Raw genomic sequence first — 5,675 nt, forward strand, 5'->3', positions numbered from 1 at the left:
TGCTTAGCATGATGCCTGGCACAAGGTAAGTAAGTAATCAATAAATTAATGGTGATGATTCTTCTTATTACAGTGTCATGCAAGCAAAAGAGGAGAGCTTTTTGAGTAGGAGGTGGAAGTCTCTTCTACATAATGCCAAATGCAGCAGAGGTCAAAGAGGATGAGAATTGAGAAAAGGTAAGGGTTTTAAGACTTGATTAGAAATGCTGAGTGGCATTTACATTTGAGACTTATCTTCCAAGCTCCTTATCTTTACTGGAAATGGGAATCAGAGTTTAAAAAGAAAATCTATCACTTTTTGCTTTCAGGATACGTATTTACTCTAAGTTTACAGAAGCAATGGTTATAGGGTGAATATGTAACCAAGGTCGCTGCAGCCGTGATGGCCATAGCAGACTCTTTCTGCTTTCCAGTAGAATTTTCTGAGATGTGGAAATGGTCTGGATCTGCTCTGTGCAATAGACATGTGGCTCCTGAGCACTTGAAATGTGACTGGTGTGACTGAGGAACTGAATTTTAATTTTATTTAATCTTAATTAGTTTAATTTAAATAGCTACATGTGGGTAGTGGCTACCCTAATGGATAGTGCAGCTCTGGCTGCCCTAGAAAAGCCATCAGTCTAATTAGGGAAGTAAGGCATATACTCTTGAGACCAGTTCAATACTAAAAGAATTGGAGTCAGACAGTAGAGATTAAGTGATATCTTCTGGGCTGGAGAATTTAAAGAGAGTCTTGTAGAGCAGGTGAAACTTGGGTTTAACCTAGAGGGATGTATAGTGTTTGGATAGGAGGAAAGAAGGCAGGAAGTTATTCAGATAGGTTGGAGGGGGTGGGCAAAGGTTTGGAGTTAGAAATGTCTTCTATATGAGAAATTTGAGGACAATAGTCATTCTACAATACAGTATTCATATTAGGAGTTAGGTGGATTTGAGCCAGGTCATGAACAGCCTTGAATGCTAGCACAAAGAGTTTGGGCTGTCCACATAGGCTAATGTTTTGCAAAGCTTGCTTAAAACACAGATTCCCAGGCCCCACCTTGACCTACCTCATCAAATTTTCTGGGTTGGGGCCTAGGAAATCAGTATTTTAAGCAACTTCCCCAGGTATTTATCATGCACATTCAAGTTTGAGACCTATTAAATAGGCAGAAGTTAGCCCTGGGAAGCTTTTAGTCAAAGGAGTGACCTGGTGAGAGAGGTAACTTAGGAAGCTTAATGAGGTGGCAAGGTGTAGGATGTAGAAACTGGAATAAAGAAACCAGTTAGGTGACTGTTAAAGTACTTCACATATGAACATCACAAATCCAGATCTTCTTTCTGGCTGGTATCCTTCGAATTGTCAAGTTGATTCCTAAAATTTCCTTGCAGGCCATATTTGAACTTTCAACACTTTGTTTGCTGTTGTAAATGACTAGGGCCCAGGCATCAGAGCTTGACTTCCTGGTCTCAAATCCCAGCTCTACTATTTAAGCCATTTTAGCTTAGATAAGTCCCAGAACTTTTCTGTGCTTCAATTTCCTTATTATAAACTGGAGATGATCATAGCTCCTGACTTGTAAGGGCATTGTGAGTGTTAAATTAGGAAGCAGCTGAAGACCCATGATCACCACCTACACACTTCTGAGCCAGGCTGAGCCAGGACATTGCCTCAGACTCTTTATGCTTTCTGAAACAAAGTCACTCCTAACTTTGTTCCTTTAGGTTCTGTTAGATGGTTGAAAAAGATAGGTCTGTGTCATGGTTGGTTAAGATTCTTTTTTTTAATGTTTTGAGAAGGCTAATACATATTTTCCTGGCTATTTCCCTAGTCCATTTCCCTTCCCTGGAGGCAGTCACTGTTACCAGTTGACTGTGTATCCTTCCACAGATATTCTATACTTATATGTACACCCTTAGTTCTTATACAGATTGGAGCATACCAAAAATGCTATTCTGCACCTTGCTTTTTTCCTTTAATATATATTGGAGACTGTTTAATATCAGTACATAACAAACTTCTTTATGGTTGCATGGCTGCAGAGTATTCCATAACTGCTGTAGATGTGCCACAATTTCTTTTAGCAGTTCTTTATTGATGGATATTTAGGTTACATCCAATCTTTGACTATTTTAAACATGCTTATACATATTTCATATGTGAGAGTGTATCTCTAAGAGAAATTGTTTAGGACACTTTGGTCATTGGCTTGTTCAAACAGATATAAAACCACAGTAGTATGTGTGGAATCAATCTTCCATGCCTAAATATGGGGTCACAGGATGTTAGAGCTAGAAAGGATCTTAGAGATCCCAGAGAGGGCCAAGATAACATAGAGACTTAGAGGCAGATCCAGGACTAAACCCCACAGATGTTTTACTCCATAATGTGGCTCTTTTTTACCACAGCACAGTGCTGTCTGTGAGAGAGTTGGCACAGCCTGATTTCTGTCCCAACAAGCAGGACTGTGCATTTTTTGGCCCACTGCAATCTCACTACCCTGTCTTAACCTGATTTCTCTTTCCAGGGTCTGACTCTGCCAACCTAATTTTCCTCACTTTCCCTGCTGCTCTGACCGCTCTCACTATAATAATAACTACTTTTTTTCTAAGTTAGAACTGAAGTCCGTTATGGTTTGGGGGTCCTTCCTTTAGTAGTAAAGCCCAGTAGGAGAGGCAGGAATGCTAGGGAGGTTATCTGGTAATGGCCCAATATTCATGATCTTTATACTTTTAACTCATCCACTGAGTCATCATGCAGTCAGTCTAGGGGGTGTCCCTTTCTCCTCTTGGCACTGCTGGAATATCTCCTCCCCTTGGCCATAGGATTGAGCACCTCAAGGGCCAATGAGTGCTTAATGTGCTGAATAAGAAAGAATATGAAAGTGTGGGCACATAATCTCATTCTTACTGAATTATACTATGAAGGTGACTTTTTTTTTTTTTTTGTGCAGCTCAAGGAAATCAAGGGCTTTGATTTCAGGGACAGGTCTTTGTGTGTGGAATGACTCTTAAGTCAGTCTTAATTCTGGTCCAGACCACAGAGGTGTCAACTGCTACAAATCTTTATGAAATGCACACAATGATGATGGATAGCACTGTTCAAAGAACAGACTGTAGAGCTATCCCTAGGATAGTTTTTCTAAGCATAATCCTCTGGGTACCTGCACTGCTCAAAGGTTGGGGCCCTGGAGTTTGCAAGTAGTTCTTCCCTGCCCTCAAGTGAATCTTATGTGAACTTAACTATAAGAACTACTGCCTAAGAAATGGTAAATTGGGGAGATGGTCATGAGCCTTTCAATTTGGGGTGGTCTATAAAATCGGTGATAAGAGCTGACTAGCAATTCCAGGTAGCATACAGTTATTTCATTTGGGAAGACATAAAGACTGGGTTAAGTGTCCCCTAAGTGTTCCCACAGACCCTGTGATTCTTTAATAGCCCTTATCATGATGTATTGTAATTGAATGTGTTTATCTCTTCCCTGCATAATCTACAGGGTTCTTAGTTGTGAGCAACAGAAATTGACTGGCTAGTTCAGGAAGAAAATGTAAATATTGAATAGCTCACAGAATCACCAATTATAGACTGGAGAACCAGACTCAGGGCTACACAGCCAATGTCACAGCTGCCACTGTTACTACTACTACTGCCACTGCTGCCACCCTCAGTGTGTTTGCTCAGGTCCTCCAAGAAGCAGATACCAAGATGAGATCACACATGCAAGGGATTTATTGAGGGAAGTGCCTGTGACAGAAAATAAGGAGGGAGGAGGCTGGGACAGCTTTCAGGCTGCAATGTACATCTGACCTTTATGGGTGAGAGAAGGCAAGAAGAAGCCTGGGTAGACTGAAGTGCCATTCTAATAAAATGTGGCCAGGCTGATGTGGAGTCCTGTAGCCAAAGCTGCCTGTTGGAATAGTTCTTTGTCTCCCAGAAATGGGCCTGACTTAGTATCACTGCTGTGCTCAGTCATTGGCTGGGAGCAGTGTAGCCTCAGAGCAAAGCAGCAATTATTGGGGTGAATTTAGAACATAGCAGCTAGGGCAAAGGTCAATTACTTTCTCCACACTGGGAGAACTAAGAGGCACATTTTCATGACTGTGTCAATCAGAAAAGAACCCCTAAATAAAGGATTTCCAATACTGGACAGCAACACCCCCAAAAAGGACAACTGTCCACTACACTGGATGGACTCCTTGAGAGCAGAGATCTTTGTGTTGCTTACTGCTATTGTAAATATTTACAAATACTATAAATGTTTATTGAACGAATGTAGCCAGCTGGTGTTCAAATGCCTTTACACATACATACACACACTCACTAACTCACTCAATCAATCCATTTAGCTATCAGGGAAATGCAAATCAAAATTCACTAGGATGACTATAATAAAAAAGATAACAACTGTTGTTGAGAATGTGGAGAAACTGGAACCTTCACACACTGCTGATGAAAATGCAAAATGGTGCAGCCACTTTGGAAAAGTCTTACAGTTCCTCAGAAGTTTACATGTAGTTACCATATGATCTAGCATTTTACTCCTAGATATATTCCCAAGTGAATTAAAAATATATATTCATGGGCCGGCCCCATGGCGCACTCGGGAGAGTGTGGCGCTGGGAGCACAGTGACGCTCCCGCCACGGGTTCGGATCCTGTATAGGACTGGCCGGTGTGCTCACTGGCTGAGTGTGGTACAGGCGACACCACACCAAGGGTTGTGATCCCCTTACCGGTCACGAAAAAGACAAAAAAATATATATATATATTCATGCAAAAACTTGTACACAAATGTTCCTAGCAGCTTTATTCATAAAAGCCGAAAAGTGGAAACAACCCCATAATGATTAATTCTATGTGTCAACTTGGTTAGGCTATGGTGCCCAGTTGTTTGGTCAAACACTAGTCTAGGTGTTGCTGTGAAAGTATTTTTCAGATGTGATTAATATTAAAATTAGTAGACGTTGAGTATAACAGATTACCCTGCATAATGTGGGTGGGCCTCATCCAATCAGTTGAAGGCTATATTAGTCCATTTCTGTTGCTTACAACAAAATACTTGAAACTGGTTGATTTATAAAGAAAATGAAATTTATTGCTTATAGTTTCTGGGGCTGGGAAATCCAAAGTCCATCTGGTGGTGGTGACAGTGACCCTGGGTCTCACATAACAAGATGGTGGAAGCAGAGAGAGCAGAGAGAGAGCAAGAGGACAACTTCTTCATTCACTCTCCTTTTAAAGCCCTCCAAATCACGCCCATGACCACCTTTTTTAATCCGTTTATTACAGCATGGTCCTACAACCTAGTCACCTCTTCAAGGCCCCACCTTTCAATTACCATAATAGGATTTCCCACCCTCAACAGTTATAGTGGGGATTAAGCTTCTAATATATGAAACTTGGGGACACAATTCAAGCTTCAGTGAGTTTTTGGGGGGACATAATTCAATCCACTACAAAGGCCTTAAGAGCTGAAGTTCCCTGAAGAAGATGGAATTCTGTTTTTTTTTTTTTGTTAAATAGAAATTTATTTATTTATTTATTTTATTATTTTTATTTTGTCAATATACAATGTAGTTGATTATTATGTCCCATCACTGAAACCTCCCTCCCTCCTCCCTCTCCCCACTCCCACCCAAGTGTGTCCCCTCCATTTGCTTGTTGTAAGAACTTCAAAAAAAATTGTGGTTGTTATATCT

At 40.8% G+C, this 5,675-nt stretch overlaps 1 protein-coding gene across 1 annotated transcript in view; it reads left to right on the forward strand.

Moving 5' to 3' along the window:
- The first annotated feature begins 730 nt into the window (after window positions 1-730).
- The window catches only part of XKRX (XK, Kell blood group complex subunit-related, X-linked), a 23,134-nt gene continuing 18,189 nt past the window's right edge, over window positions 731-5,675 (forward strand). The window contains exon 1 of the mRNA XM_008591968.1: window positions 731-735. The gene's annotated coding sequence lies outside the window, so the exon portion shown is untranslated. The remainder of the gene's footprint in view (window positions 736-5,675) is intronic.

The sequence above is a fragment of the Galeopterus variegatus genome, unplaced genomic scaffold (genome assembly GCF_000696425.1).
Source record: "Galeopterus variegatus unplaced genomic scaffold, G_variegatus-3.0.2 Scaffold7450, whole genome shotgun sequence".
NCBI lineage: Eukaryota > Metazoa > Chordata > Mammalia > Dermoptera > Cynocephalidae > Galeopterus > Galeopterus variegatus.